Genomic DNA, 15296 nt, shown 5'->3' on the forward strand with positions numbered 1-15296 from the left:
GCCCGGAGGGAGGGCGCGCAGGTGCGGGTGCGCGCGTCCCGGCTCCTCCCGGGACGGGCATCGGGGTGACTGCATCTGGGGTGACTGTGCATCTGGGGTGACTGTGCATCTGGGGTGACTGTGCATCTGGGGCCGCAGGGCCGCCTCTCAGCCCGGCCACCCCGCGGCCCCGCAGCCGGTGGCCGTGCTCCCCCGGCGGCCGGCTGGTGGGCGGGGCTGAGTCCGCGGGCCCCGCCCCCGCCCCTCCCGCCGCGGCCCGGCGCCCGGGGCTGCGGCCGGACACACGGACACGCGGACCGGGCGGCCCCCGGCGCTCCTGCCGCAGCGGCCGCGGGGCCGGCGGGAGGCCCGATCCCTGCGGCGCGGGCGGCGCTGCGGAGGCGGAGGCACCGGCCCCGGAGGTACCGGCGCGGCCCCCTCCCCCCTCCCCGTGCGCTCCGAGACTTGTCCCCGCGACCCCGCAACTTTGCCGGCCTCTGGGCACCCCCGCCCCAGGGGGCCCGGGTGGCCCGTGCGGGCCCCGGGAGTCCGCGTCCCCGGGGGCTGCCAGCTGCCCCGCACCGGTCCCCCCGCTCCCCGCGCCGCCGGCTGAGCCCCGGACCCGCCTGTTGCGCGGCTGCGGGCGGCCCAGCGGAGCGGGGTCCCTCCGGGCGCCGGGAGGGTCGGGAGGGTCTCGGGGTCGGCCCGGGGTTGCGGGGAGGGGCGGGGGGGAGGAGGACTGGAGGCGGGGAGCCGGGCCGGAGCGGCGGCGCTGGCAGAGCGGCAGCCCCAGGCGCTCTGAGCCTCTGCCCCGGGAGGAGGGGGCTCCGGGCCCCAAAGTGCTGCCCGGGCCGCCCCGCCTTCTCCCGTCCCCCTCCCTCCGCTGCCCCGCACGGTGCGGGCCCCGCCACGGGCCGCCCCGCCTTCTCCCGTCCCCCTCCCTCCGCTGCCCCGCACGGTGCGGGCCCCGCCACGGGCCGCCCCGCCTTCTCCCGTCCCCCTCCCTCCGCTGCCCCGCACGGTGCGGGCCCCGCCACGGGCCGCGGTTTGGGGGGCACCCTGTCTGGGTGCAGCGCTGCGCCCGGGGCGGCCGGCGCGCTGGGCGCTCGGCGTGGGGGCGGCTCGGGGCGCAGGACCCGCGGAGAGGCGCCCGCAGCCCGGCGTTTGGATGGGTGGGGGGACCGGAGTGGGCGCTCGGGTGGGTCGGGCACCCCTTTTTCCCCTTTTCCCATGCCGCTCCGGGGGCTGCCCGGCCTCTTGGGGCGAATGGGCGAGCAAGGGAGCCAGACCTTCTGGGGAGCCAGGTGGCGCCTTTCGCATTGCAGTGTGCACCCCCCCCCCCCGCACCCCCACACTGTCTTGTCTGGTCTCTGCGGGAAAGGAGCGCCTTTTGCACCCTTGGCTTCTCCCTCACCTTGGCTGGGGGACTGGGCAGGGTTCTGACTCAGTCCGGGGAGGGGCGGGGGTGGAGAAAGCAAGGACCCCCCCCACCACCACCGCGCCAGGGTGACTGGGGAGGGTGGAGGGGGTCTGGTGTGTGGCTGCTGAGGAGTGGGCGCAGCGGGTGGTGGCAGGGGCTGTGGAGAGCTTGTTCTCACAGGGAGACTTGGGGCCCCCCTGGCTCCTGGTTTTTGCATTTCACCCCTCCTTCCCAGTGCGGGGCACAGGAGGAAAGCCAGAGCAACAGCCTCTCAGCCCCGTCCACGCATTTGCTTAAGTGCTTTGCATAACCCTTGGCTTAGACCTGTGTAAGCCACCCCTGGTGGCCCCCCTTTTCATGCGACTTGCAAATACCTGCCCAGGGAAACGGGAAGCAAGCATTTTCCTGGGCACCTGCCCCCTCGCTACAGGCAGATGCCCTGGAGCGTGTCCTCCCCCATTTAGTTCGGGCTGAAAGGGTGGCACTGACTGGGCGGTTGAACTTGGAGTATTGTGCAGGTCTCATTCCGCGCCTGGGTTGTGAACTCCTTGAGGACATGGATTCATCAGGCCGTTTAGCGGCCATTGGCCATTACCAGGCTCTGGGCTCTGCTCTGGGATGCGTCCTTGTAAGAGGAAGTTTCTGCTCTAGGTCTAGTCCTGTTTGTTTGTTTGTTTGTTTGCTTATTTTTAATTCTCACCGGACTTCTTCCTTCCCCTGTCCTAATATTAAATGTGTCTATTTTAGAACTAGAAATTATCAGTATTGAGGTAGGGGGTAGAGAGTAGTAGCAAAGTGCTTAAGAACTCTGAATCCAAAGCATGCCTTGAATATTGAGGAGACCGTGGTAGGATCTGTTTTAATCCAGTTCTGTGGCTGAGCCACGGTTTCCTGGAAAATCGGCCGGAGTAAACACATTCGTGAGCGCAGCAAAGCTAAACTTTTGCTAGTCAAGTGTACGAGAGCAAACTGGGAAGCTGGGAGCAATCTGCATTCTGTTCAGAAACACTAAAATATTAAAACCCAGTGCTCGGAGGCCTGGGTGTGCCAGCAAAGCACCCGCTCAGTATTTCTTCTCCTTCTCCTCCCTGTCTCCTCCTCCTCCTTGCACCATGGTCTGCTTGGAGTAGATACTATATAAGACGGTCTTTAATTGCACGCATGTTGAGTGACAAAAGCCCAAGATCTGCTTTCAGCCAATCACATTACAGAGAAGCAGTTAATGTTGACAGCAGTGGCTTCAGTGTGCTCGCTGTAATCCCCAACGAAGGAAGCCTCCTGCAGCTCATCCTCAGCTGAGCGCCCAGCACATACCAACTTCGACTTCATGATTGAGTTGTGTAGCCATATACACTGAGTGGCCAGATTTATGATCTCTGAATGCATAATGATCTGGCCACTCGGTGTGTGTGTGTATTAGAGGCCAGGTGCATGAATTCGTGCATGGGTGGGGTCCAGTCAGCCTGGCCAGGGGGTGGGGACATGGGCGGTTGGCCAGCCTGCCTGATGGTTGAAGGGACAATTTGCATATTAGCCTTTTATTATATAGGATATACACTGAATGGCTGAATTATTATGTGTTCAGAGATCATAATAATCTGGCCACTCAGTGTATATATATTCATATGCAAATATGTACACGCATTCATTCAACACGTATTTGAGCACTTACCCAGTGTTATGTATTATGCTAGGGGCTGGGTATGCAGTGTTAAAGGAAACAGACATGGGGGAAGGTAGCCAGATGGGTAAGGAGTGAGAACAAATCAGTGCGAACATTTTAGCAGTGGCAAGCTTTCTAAAGCACTTCCCGGGGGAGGAGAGCAAGGGCAGGCAGGGCTAGTTCGGATGGGGAGCTGGGAAGACCTCTGTGAGGAGAGAAGTCCAGGCTGAGCCAGAGCGTGAGGATTCTAACAAGGATGAGCACTAAGCATTGATGGCGGAACTCCAAGAGAACCAGGTGGCAGGGTGGCTGGGAGGAGGTCAGAGAGGAGGATGGGCCAGATCCTCCTTGGCTCTTCAGGCCAAGTTCAGGATCTTAAGAGTTTTTCCTAAGGGCTCTGGGAGGGAATTAATGGAGCTTCAGGAGCCAATTTGTATTTTTGGATTGTCAGTGAAAGCTGTGAGGAATAGAGAGATTCAAGAATGACAATTGGGTTTCTTTCTTTTTTTTTTTTTTTAATATATTTTATTGATTTTGTACAGAGAGGAAGGGAGAGAGATAGTTAGAAACATCGATGAGAGAGAGTCATCGACCAGCTGCCTCTTGCACACCCCCTACTGGGAATATGCCAGCAACCAAGGTACATGCCTTGACCGGAATCGAACCCCGGACCTTTCAGTCCCCAAGCCGACGCTCTAGCCATTGAGCCAAACCGGTTTCGGCTGGATTTCTTATTAAGAGGTGTGACGGAGAGAAGGGACCTCCAGCCAGGTGGGACTATGTGAAAAAGAAGGGGAGGTTGGTTTGAAAGGCAACAGAGAGACAGAGTGTGTGCATATGCCTGCGTCTATGTGGAAGGCGACCTTAGCTGAGGTTGGGGAGTTGAATCCAGCTCCTTAATAAATCAACAGATACACATCTCTGTGTGTGAGTTAAATGGTGCTAGCATTACTAGAAGATTAGAAATTTGAACCCTAGCTCTGACTTTGTCTCCAGTTGCTGGGTAAATTTGAGCTTATCATTTGTTCTTCCCTGTTCCTCGCTGCCCCCCCCCCCCCCCAACCATTCAGCATGGTGATTTTATGATTAAAAAAAAAAAGTTACTTTTCTACAAATATTCTTCTTCAATAGACTCATTTATTTGTGGTAATTTGGATGCTTTTCATCAATTGAATTAGGAGAACTTTGAGTGGATGTGTGGGAACATTTGTGGTGAGATTCCAATCATTTGCTCTTTGATGATCTCCAATAAGCTGCTTTCACACTGATTTAAATGGAGAGATGCCAGTGAAGAGGCTGGTGGTGAGGAGGTGCTAAGCCTTTCCAGGATACAGGGGGTGAGGCCCAGTGGGGAGCCTTGGGCTCGGCTAGAAGCCAGCTTCCGTGTCTCAGGGAACACTTCCTTCCCTGGGCTTTTTCATTACCCGAGACACCTCCATTGTGCCCGTGGATATCTCATAAAAAGATGCCAAAGCAGTACATTTGTTATGTCCCCTGGGAAGTCATGTTTAGAAGAATTTGCTGGCCTGAAGATCAATAGTGAACATAACGGATGGTCTGATGGGGCTTTGAGGAAGCGATAGGGTACCCAGAGATCAATCTATGCTTGTAGGGAACGAGCGTTTGCACAGGACCACAGAATGGAAAGTTACTCCAGAGATCAGCTAAGACGCTGGCTGCCTCTTGAAGGCTTCTTCCAGGAATGCTGACGTGTATCCTGGCAAATAATGTGTGTGTGGAGGTAAAGGAATGCCGGAAGACTGAAATTTTGGACTTGCACATGCTTACATTTTTTTCCTCTCACTCTTCCACAGACTGGGCTGGCTCTCTAATGCCCTGATTGGCATGCGTAGGTGAACCTGAAAGCATTTCCTCTGATTTCCTTAAGGTAGAGAATTTAATTGATCAAAGAGATGGGAGAAGTCCGTGGTTAAAGACTGTGGTTTAAAGGTATGGATTGAGAGGAGAAGCTTGGGTTCTGGCAGAGTTATTTCAGCATTTTTGTCTTTGAGCTCAATAAATCATACCTTCTGGGTAATGTTTGTCTGTGTGTGTGTGTGTGTGTGTGTGTGTGTGTGTGTGTTTTGTTTTTTTAAGTTTAATTTTTTATTTTATTTTATTTTTTAAAGATCCCAGCTGTCTAACTGTTGTATCCTTATGAAGCCACTGTCTAAGACCTGCCTTCCTCCCCTTGGTGATAAGGCATTGCCTGGCCATGATTTAGCCACAAGGTGTCTCACAGTTGAGCCTTCTTGGGGAAGTTTGCCTCCTCTTGGCTAAAAGTATAAATTAAAATGCCATTATGTGGCAGTGTCCTATCTGCATCCATCCGTCTATCTATCTATCTATCTATCTATCTATCTATCTATGCCAAAGTGAAAAAGGTATCACTATCCTCATACCTTCTCATCATTTCCTTAAATCACAAATCCTACAATGTAGGCTTTCTGAATATGCACAAAAAGGATCCCATGAAAGTTTATAAGATGTCTTGAAAACTTTACCTTTTAAGCAGTTTCCCCAAACTTCTTTTTTTAAAAAAAACATATTTTATTGATTTTTTTTACAGAGAGAAAAGGAGAGGGATAGAGAGCTAGAAACGTCGATGAGAGAGAAACATCGACCAGCTGCCGCATGCACATCCCCTACCAGGGATGTGCCCACAACCAAGGTACATGCCCTTGACCAGAATCGAACCCGGGACCTTCCAGTCCACAGGCTGACACTCTATCCACTGAGCCAAACCGTTTTTGGCTTCCCCAAACTTCTAGATCTAGTTAGAAATTGAATGTCAGAGTGGTGCACCTGTCTGGTGATAAGGACTGAGCTTCTGTCTCTCAGCTGCTCCAGACGTAACACGTGGAAGCTGCTCTCTGCTCTCTTCTATCAGGGGCTTTGGAGTGGAGTACAGGGGCCACAGCTGCGCGATGTGGCCCTAAACGCTAATGGGTTTGCTTTAAGTTTCCTTTTACCAGTCACTCCTATCACCCACATCAACAGTTAGGAGCACACAGCAAGCCCAGTTTTACAACCCTTCCTTTGTAAGTGAGTCTCAGCAGCTTGGGTACAATCCCATTTAAGCATGGTCAGGTGGGGGTTCAGGTTCTGACTACCCCACAATGCAGTTAAGTCCTAAGGAGTGGGAGATGAGACGGTTGGAATAGTGGAGCTCCAGGATTGAGCAGGACATGGAGTTCCCCTCCCAGGACCAGCGTCCCACACCACATGCCATCCGCACAGATGCGCACTCTGGAGCAGGCAGAGTGCTCCTTAGTGTGGGCTGCTTAGCTGACCGGACAGAAGTGGACAAACCACACAGAAGTACCATATTGAGTATAGAGTTTCAGTTTTACGAAATGAAAAGCGTTCTGGAGATGGATGGCAGTGATGGTTGCACCGCATTATAAACGCATTTAATACCACTGACTGTACTCGAAAAAAATTGTTAAGATGGCCCGCCTATATGGCTCAGTGATTGAGCATTGATCTATGAATTTGGAGGTCCCAGTTCGATTCCAGGTCAGGGCACATGCCTGGGTTGCTAGCTCGATCCGCAGGGGGTGGGAGGGGGTGGGGAGCGTGTAGGAGGCACCTCCATCTTCCCTCGTATGGAGAACTGGGGAGTTAGGGGAAGGCGAGTGCACTTAGAAAATGGACTGGAAAAAGGAGAGATGTGAGAATTAACTTATAAGTCAAAATGAAATCGTTTTCACTTGCATTGCCTGGGGATCTCATTATTTTATAATTCTTCCATGTTGGTGAAGTGTGGAAGTGATCATAGTGGGGTGTTCTGGGCAGAGCATTGAAAAGTAATCCTTCTAGCGTGACTTCCCCGAGCCGGAAGGCATGCTGGTGAAGCATAAAAACACTGCTCTCTGCTTCCCAAATAATGGATCAGATGCCATATAAATAATCGGATTTGTTTTATTATAGCTTTTTAGAAGTTTAAATAGAACCCCCTTTTCACCCCAAGAAATAAGTAGTCACTGTGGCAACTTACTAGAGCCAAGGAGCCTGGCTCCGGGAGTTTGTGAACATATGTTGAGGATGTATGGTTTGCCAACAGCACCCTGTCTTCTAGAAACGCTTTTCTCCAATCCTTTGAGGGTACCTGACATGTCGGGTGCTTGGCCGGGGTGCAGTGTGGTCCGGCAATCGCACCCCAGTGTCCTGGAGCCCCCAGAAAAGGCTGGATGACGAGAAGATACCCCCATGCAGCCTTCACCATGCTATTTTGAGCAGGAAAACCTGAGTCTTTCACACTTAAGCAGAACGTTCATTTAGTTCTATTTCCACCACACTTCTCCCTCCTGTCTGCTGGGGTCCAGACACCAATCACTGTGAGTCTGGCGATATGGCTGAGGATCCGGTTCTGCAGCACAAAACAGAGGTAGGTGCCTGTTAGCATGAGCACGCGGTACATCAAAGGACCAGGTGAACTGGAGCTGGTTTGTTGGAGGACAAAACTGGAATCAGCCCTGGCTGGTGTGGCTCAATGGATAGGGCATTGGCCTGCAGACTGAAAGGTCCCGGGTTCGATTCCGGTTAAGGGCATGTACCTTGGTTGTGGTCACATCCCCATCAGGAGGTGTGCAGGAGGCAGCTGATCGATGTTTCTCTCTCATCGATGTTTCTAACTATCTATCCCTCTCCCTTCCTCTCTGTAAAAAACAAAACAAAACAAACAAAGAAACAATTGGAGTTAAATAGAAAAAAAGGGAACAGAGGGAACAGCTCCAGTGAGAATTTGGGAATGAGAGGGCACCATAAGGTGGGGGGTGAGAAACAATTGGATGCGGCTGAGGCAGCGGGGTCTGAAGTTGGCTGGTGGACACTGAGGCCCGAGAGGCAGGCAGGGAAGTTCTCACTTGAAACCTGAGGAGGTCAGACAGAGGGAGCCACTGAAGGGCTATGCTGTGTTGGCACATTCTGATGTGTCACTACCTCTGGCCACCGGGGAGAGGGAGGGTGTTAGTGAGAAGTGTGGCCAAGTGATGGTACTGGCTTGTCTGCCACTGTGGCTTGGAGGTCCTGGAGAGGTAAACAGTGACTCAGGTAATTATTTTGGTTTGCTCCTTGATTCCTAAAATTCCTTAACCTGTTAACTGAGCGGGACCTATAAATACGTCAAACATAAACAATATCAGGAATGGGTAGGATGTTTGAATACGTCCTGGAAATATATGTTGCGCCCTGAGAGGGACGGTATATATTTTTTGTAATCTTTATAATTGTTTGTAAAACTTATAATTTTTTAATTCGATGTTTCCATTTTTTTGTTGGTATTATTTTCTATTTTTTTTTTGTAATTTTGTATTTTCCTTTGTGTATATAGCATTTATTTTAATTAAGTATAAATAAAAAATAATAATAATATGAAATTACGTCCTCCGGGCGTGACGTACTGACACGTCCTAGTGAAAGAGTACACGCCCATTATATGTTGCATAATTAAAAAGGGAACTCCCCGGTTAACAGGTTAATCTTCCACATTCTCTGTATTATAGTTTAAGGCCAAACATGGAGAACTCTCTGGGGAAGTTGCATGGACTTGTTGGCCACGCATCTGTTTGGCTGTGGACACCCGCCTTCCCCGTGCACGGATTTTGTGCACCAGGCCATTAGCATCTATAGAAGGATGCATGTGATAGAAAGTAGCACTTTCTTTCGTTGTCCTTGACTGACAGTTTATAGCTACAAGGAGTCCAGTCTTAGGCTTGGTTGTTCTTGTTAAAACAGAGCACTCCCAGGGTATAGAACAGAGTGAGGGGCCTTCTGCGTATGGGAAGACAGCTTGCCAACTGCATATCTGACCTGTGTGCAATGCATGTTTGCTGTTTTAATATGTAAGCACAGTGCCTTCGAGTAGATAATTCTACCTTTTGCAGCAGCAGGATAAGTTGAGGAGAGCACATGTGGGGATTTGTTATCTGATTCTCCTCAAGCGTTTGGATGCTGTTCATTGCCTTTTATCACCGGCCAGGTGGGATCTGTGGGGTGAGCTTATCAGCCAGCATCGGCTCTATTGCAGTCTGGGTTGGTGCTTTTATTAGTTTTATGCCACATGCCAATTTTTCCATTTAGTTTTTTGTATTTGTTTTATGATTTTGGATCAAGCTATATCATATTGTTTTATGATATAGTTTGATCCAGTAACTTACTATGTGTGAATGTGCATGTGGGTTTGGAAAGGTTCAAGTCTGGGACTAATGAGAGGACCCAGTCCTCTCATGGCCACGTGCAAGTCTCAGCTGGGAGGGCAGAGCCTCCCAGCACAATGATATCCAACAGCTAGAGTTGTAATCTTGAATCTATGGTCTGAACACGTGGCCCCACGTGCCTGAGTGATATAGGCTGCAAGTAAACAAAGTGTGCTCAGGTGCATGCAATGGAGTAGGATGGAAACCCTTGAGAATGCTGTAGACCTGTTGACCAGGTCCTTACTTTTCCTTGTGGCATCTGCTCTAAATGAAAGACCTGGCCAGTGGGTTTGGGCGCTGTCTCTCAGGAAGCAGAATCCCACCGAGACCCAGCTGTCATTCTCTTGCCTGTCTGTTCCAAGCCTTTCGGCCACCCCCTCTCAGGGCCACCCTTGGCCGTGCCCGGCGGCGGTGGCACAGTGCCGGTCCTGTGTTTTGAAGGATGCCTCTTGGATTCTCTGGTGTTTTCCTCATAATAGACTGGGGTTTAGGGAAGAGGACCACAGGTGTGTGCGGAGCATGCTCATTGCACAGAGTCAGGGCACGTGATACCAGCACCACTTTCCCCTGCATGCCTGGTCTCCAGGACCCTGGGGTGTCTGCCAGGGTCTGCACTGTACACAGGCTGTGATTTCCTTCCCACAGTCTGAGCATTGGGAGAGAGACACATAGAGCCTTCTTGGAGGGGGAGGAAGGCAAGGGTGGGAGTGGGGTGGGGGGGAGGGGAAAGTGCTTTGGCATGACACAGTTGCCCCTCTTTTTGAGGGTAGATTGGTCCTGAGCAGTGAGGAAGAGGCAGGACCAGTCAAAGAGGCTGAGCCTAAAGGTGGGTATTGTTCAGAGAGATACTATTTCTGTAATTAATTTGGACCCTGCCTTTTGGAAATACTTCCATCCTCACCCAATGGTAGTTGAGGGGCGGGACCCACTTACAACCTCACCCAATGGTTGTAAAGGGGTGGGACCCACTTACAACCTCACCCAATGGCAGTTGAGGGGCGGGACCCACAAACCAGTCTTTGGGCTGATGCTCATACCACTGAACTTAATTGGCCAGAGCTGTTAATGACCCATTTAAAAATGAAACTTTTTGTTTTGGAATAATTCTAGCTTTACCCCCCCCCCCCCCCCCCAATTGTATAGTGACTACAGGCTGCCGGCGCACAGGTCTGCACAGGTAGTCTCTTCTGTTGTTCTCAGCTTCCACAACCCCGGCCCTGACGCTGCGAACAAGTGAACCCCGGTGCCCTGCTTGAACCGGACTATAGGCTTGTGCTTCCCTAGTCTTTCACTAATAGCCCTTTTGTGATGGAGGATCTACCCAGAAGCCCACACTGCGTGTAGCCCCGTCTGTGCAGTGTCTCTCAGTTGTCCTTGTTTTTAACGACCTTGATGAGTTTGGAGGGTGCTGTGAGGAGAGGGGCTAAAGCGTCTGGACAGGCTCAAGACCGGGACTAAGGAGAGGACCCAGTCCTCCATGGCCACGTGCAAGTCTCAGCTTGGAGTGTGTGAATATGCGTGTGTGTGTGTGTGTGTGTGTGTGTGTGTGTGTGTTAGAACACATCTATCTTGTCTTTGGTGCAGACGGTTTTGAGGAAGGGAAATCTGTATCTCCCTCCGCAATGGCTGATAAAGAAGCTACTGTTCTCTGTGGTGACTGCAATTTCACAAGCACATTTGCTAAGATTTTTTTTCTCCCAGTAAAACAGTGGACAAGAGAGATATTAAAATTCGACATCAACTGGAAGCAGCCAGTAGCCGTCCCTATCCCCAACACTAACTATTATCAACCAACTAATCAATTAATTAACGAAGTCACCGAATAATTTTCAGAACATACCATGTGTCAGATAAGATGCCAGGCTCCGAGGATATGGTATTGCATCTGATGTACAGACATCCCCGCCTACGTGGAGCTCATAGTTGAGTGGGGAAACACGCTGTACCCAGTGGAAAGAAATTAAGTATATGTCTCCAAGTGTATTTTAGGAATTTATAAACGTGACAGGGAGAAAATAAAGCGAGGAAGGGGGATAGGAGTTTCAGCAGATTCACATGTACTCTGTCCTTGGGACTTCTGTCTCTTGGGTTATTGCTGGTTGACAAGGTGTGGATGGGACAGACAGAGTTCTTGACATTCTAAGATGTAACGATGTGTATAAATGTCTCCAGGTCATTGGGCTCCACTCTGGCCATCCTAAGCTTTCTAGTCCCTGTGTCTCTGCACACGATCACTTAAAGAAGTCTTTATAGTTGAAAGTATTACAGGTGTCTCCCATTACTCCCCACCATTGACACTCCCGCCCTCCATCGGCAGGTGATCCACTCCTTGGAGAAGACCTTTGACTCTTACCTGTCTCCTTTACTTGTTCATACCCGACCGGACCACAGGGCTCACTCAAATGTCACCTGTTCACGTGGTTGTCCCTACAGGACTCCCTGGAGGGACTCTTTGCCTGCTCTGGACTTCTGTAACACCTCCGAGTACCTTTCCTCATGGTACCCAAGTCTTCAGCCTTGTAGTGAGTGCTGTGATTTATTTACCTGCTTCCCTTCCTATGAGCTCTTCTAAGTTCCTGCAGTTGTTGTTGTTGGTTTTTTTTTTTTTAAATATATATTTTATTGATTTTTTACAGAGAGGAAGGGAGAGGGACAGAGAGTTAGAAAAATTGGTGGGAGAGAAACATAGATCAGGCACCTCCTGCACACCCTCCACAGGGGATGTGCCTACAACCAAGGTACATGCCCTTGACCGGAATCAAACCTGGGACCCTTCAGTCCGCAGGCCGATGCTCTATCCACTGAGCCAAACTGGTGTCAGCGTTCCTGTGCCCATGTTGGCTCTTGTTCTCCATAGTCTCAGACCAGTGCCTGCCATAAAGCAGGTGTGAGTGAAGAGCAACGCCTGGGATCTCTACAAAGGACACAGGAGCACAGGGGCTGGAAAGTCACAACAGCTGTAAGTTCCTCAATGTCTAGGCCCGCCCCCCCCCAAATCCTGGCCAAGGCTGCTTAGCACCTGTTCTTTTCACAGGTAGAAATAACTGTTTTCTCTCTTTTTAAAATAATATATTTTTATTGATTTCCGAGAGGAAGGGAGAGGGAAAAAGGGATGGAGACATCAATGACGAGAGAGAATCATTGATCAGCTGTCTCCTGGCATGCCCCCTATTGGGGATTAAGCCCACAACCAGGGCATGTACCCTGGCCAGGAATCTAACAGTGACCTCCTGGTTCATTGGTCGATGCTCAACCACTGAGCCACGATGGCCGGACAATAACTATTTTCTTTTTTCTTTTTTAAAAAAAATATATTTTATTGATTTTTCACAGAGAGGAAAGGAGAGGGATAGAGAGCTAGAAACATCAATAAGAGAGACACATCGACCAGCTGCCTCCTGAACACACCCCACCGGGGATGTGCCCACAACCAATGTACATGCCCTTGGAATCGAACCCAGGACCTTTGAGTCCGCAGACCAATGCTCTATCCACTGAGCCAAATCAGTTTCAGCCAATAACTATTTTCTTAAGTGTTTTGCAATACTGTAAAAATGTTCACACAATGTTGGGAGATACAGAGAAAGCCACAGTGACCCCCAAGTCCATCACCGGACAGAATGCATTTACCATTTTGGTGTATATTCTCATATATTTTTTTTCACTGTATAAAAATCAGTCATGTCAAAACCGTTTTGGTTCAGTGGATAGAGCATTGGCCTGCGGACTGGAAGGTCCCAGGTTCGATTCCGGTCAAGGGCATGTACCTTGGTTGCAGGCACATCCCCAGTGGGGGGTGTGCAGGAGGCAGCTGATCGATGTTTCTCTCTCATCGATGTTTCTAACTTCCTATTCCTCTCCCCTCCTCTCTGTAAAAAAGTCAATAAAATACATTTTTTAAAAAATCAGTCATATTTTGTAAGGATCACATTCTGCCATCCATTGTATTAATTCCTCTCTGTTTACTTAGCATGTTGTGACTATCTTTCTGTGCACGTGTGTGCAAGCAGGGAGCACAGTGGTGAGAGCATTGTTCTTTGAATTCAAACCATGACGCTGTCACTGCCTAGCTGTTGACCCTGGAGAGACCGTTAGCATCTCTATTTCCCAGTCTCCCCACCTGTAAAAGGAATGCAATAAAACGCTACTTGCCTGAGGGTCGGGAGGAGTAAATGGCCTCAGACATGCGGACACTGGACAGGGCTGGCTCCACGGAGAGGAGCTCCTGTATTATTATTCCGGCGTTTTCAGGGCCACGGTCTTCCATGGCATGGCCACCTCCCAGTTCGTGCAATCATCCCCGTACCGACGGACACTCCGGCAGCCTGTGGCTTTTTGCTCCTATGAATAATTAATGATGCAGTAAACATCCTTGTCACACAGCCTTGCACACGGCCTGATTCATTTCCCCAGGATGCAGCCCTGATGTGAACCGCGGGACTCTGGCACACGCTGCACCGCAGAACTCTCCGGAAGGTTTTCCTTAGCCGGTTCCCACCCTGTTCCCCGGGCATGAGATGTTTTCCCTGCGCCCCTGCAAGCAGCTGGCTCTCAGCTCCTCTCTATCACGGCTGTGCAGGCGATCAATGCACCAGCCACTGAAGACAGATGAGGCTGAGCGCAGGGTCCGAAGCCCATCACGGGGGCTGATGTGCTGACAGTTCCCTGGCCTCAGAGGCCAGCCCGGCTCCTGGGGACTCCCCCGAAGCGGAGGGGGCCAGGGCTGGGCATTCCCTCGTGGGCCTGTGGAGTGGTGGTGGTCACGGGGCCACTGAGCGTGGCCGGAGCCCTGTGCACACGTGGGGATGCCCATGCTGGGTGAGAGGCGGTGTGGTTCGCTTCCTCCTGGGAGGTGCACACCCTTCCACAGGACTCTTCTCTGTAGCTGGTCTTTGGAGCTGATCGGTGACTCAGCAGCAGCCTGCTGGCTGGCTCCCCCTCTTTCTCTCTCCCCCTTCCCCCCAAGGTTGTCCAGGAACTCAGCCCAGAGGAGAGGAAAGGGCTGTGGCAATTGGTACCCAGGCTCCAGCCTGAGGGAGTTCTGGATAGACGAGAGCAATAGAACGTATACTAACCTTTTGCATGTGACTTAGAGGCTTTACTTTGGGAAGCATTTTCTGCGTTTTCTCTCTGAAGACCGGAACTTGTAGAAATTCATTTTTGAATCCTTGAATGTATTAGACCTGAGAAGTCTTTATTTTCTTCTTATGACAGTTCAAAATTAAAAAAAAAATATTAGAAATTTCAAGGATTTCTCATATTGTAAGTACTCCTTATAATTTGATCATTTGAAAATAATAAGCAGTGTGGGGATATTCTTAGTAATCTGTCTGAATCACCCTGAAGGTGGCGTATTTTTCTGATTGCCTTGCATTGTAGGATTTAAATATAAGTACAATTTGCCCTGGCTGGTGGCTCAGTGGTTAGAGGGTTAGCCCTTGGACTGAAGGGTCTCAAGTTCAATTCCCGATCAAGGGCATGTACCTCAGTTGCGGGTTCACTCCCTGACCCCAGTAAGGGTATGTGTGGGAGGCAACCAGCCAATGTTTCTCCCTCTCTCTCTCTCTCTCTCTCTCTCTCTCTCTCTCTCTCTCTCTTTTCCTTCCTCCCCCTCCATCCCTTCCATACTCTCTGCAAGCAATGAAAAAAATATCCTCAGGTAGGATTAACAAAATAAACAAATAAATATAAGTAGAACTTTTCTGGCACACTAACCCTAATTATGGTGGTCTCACGTGATATTTTCCTTTTATTTAAGCAAAACCCTGGATCATAATTTCCAGAATTCTCATTAGTTAAGCAAGATACAGGTAGGGTTGAATCTGCCCTTTCATTCGCATGAGCACTTGTGTTGGCTGCGAGCTCAGATACTCCCCGGTGGCCAGTGCCCGGGAACTGAAATGGCCAGGAGTCTCCGGGACCCTGGAATCAGACGAGGGAGATTTGGGGGTAGAATCACACCTGAAACCCTGAGGTCTGGAAACTTCAAACTCAGCTCAAGATGAATTCATCGCGTTAGCACTCTTCTTTAGAA

The 15296-nt window shown here is 50.6% G+C and overlaps 1 protein-coding gene across 1 annotated transcript in view; it reads left to right on the forward strand.

The window, feature by feature from the left end:
• Nucleotides 1-273: 273 nt before the first annotated feature.
• Nucleotides 274-15296, forward strand: part of KCNS3 (potassium voltage-gated channel modifier subfamily S member 3) — a 29538-nt gene continuing 14515 nt past the window's right edge. The window contains exon 1 of the mRNA XM_084900387.1: nucleotides 274-401. The gene's annotated coding sequence lies outside the window, so the exon portion shown is untranslated. The remainder of the gene's footprint in view (nucleotides 402-15296) is intronic.

Source organism: Pipistrellus hanaki (genome assembly GCF_964339955.1).
Source record: "Pipistrellus hanaki genome assembly, chromosome: 12".
NCBI lineage: Eukaryota > Metazoa > Chordata > Mammalia > Chiroptera > Vespertilionidae > Pipistrellus > Pipistrellus hanaki.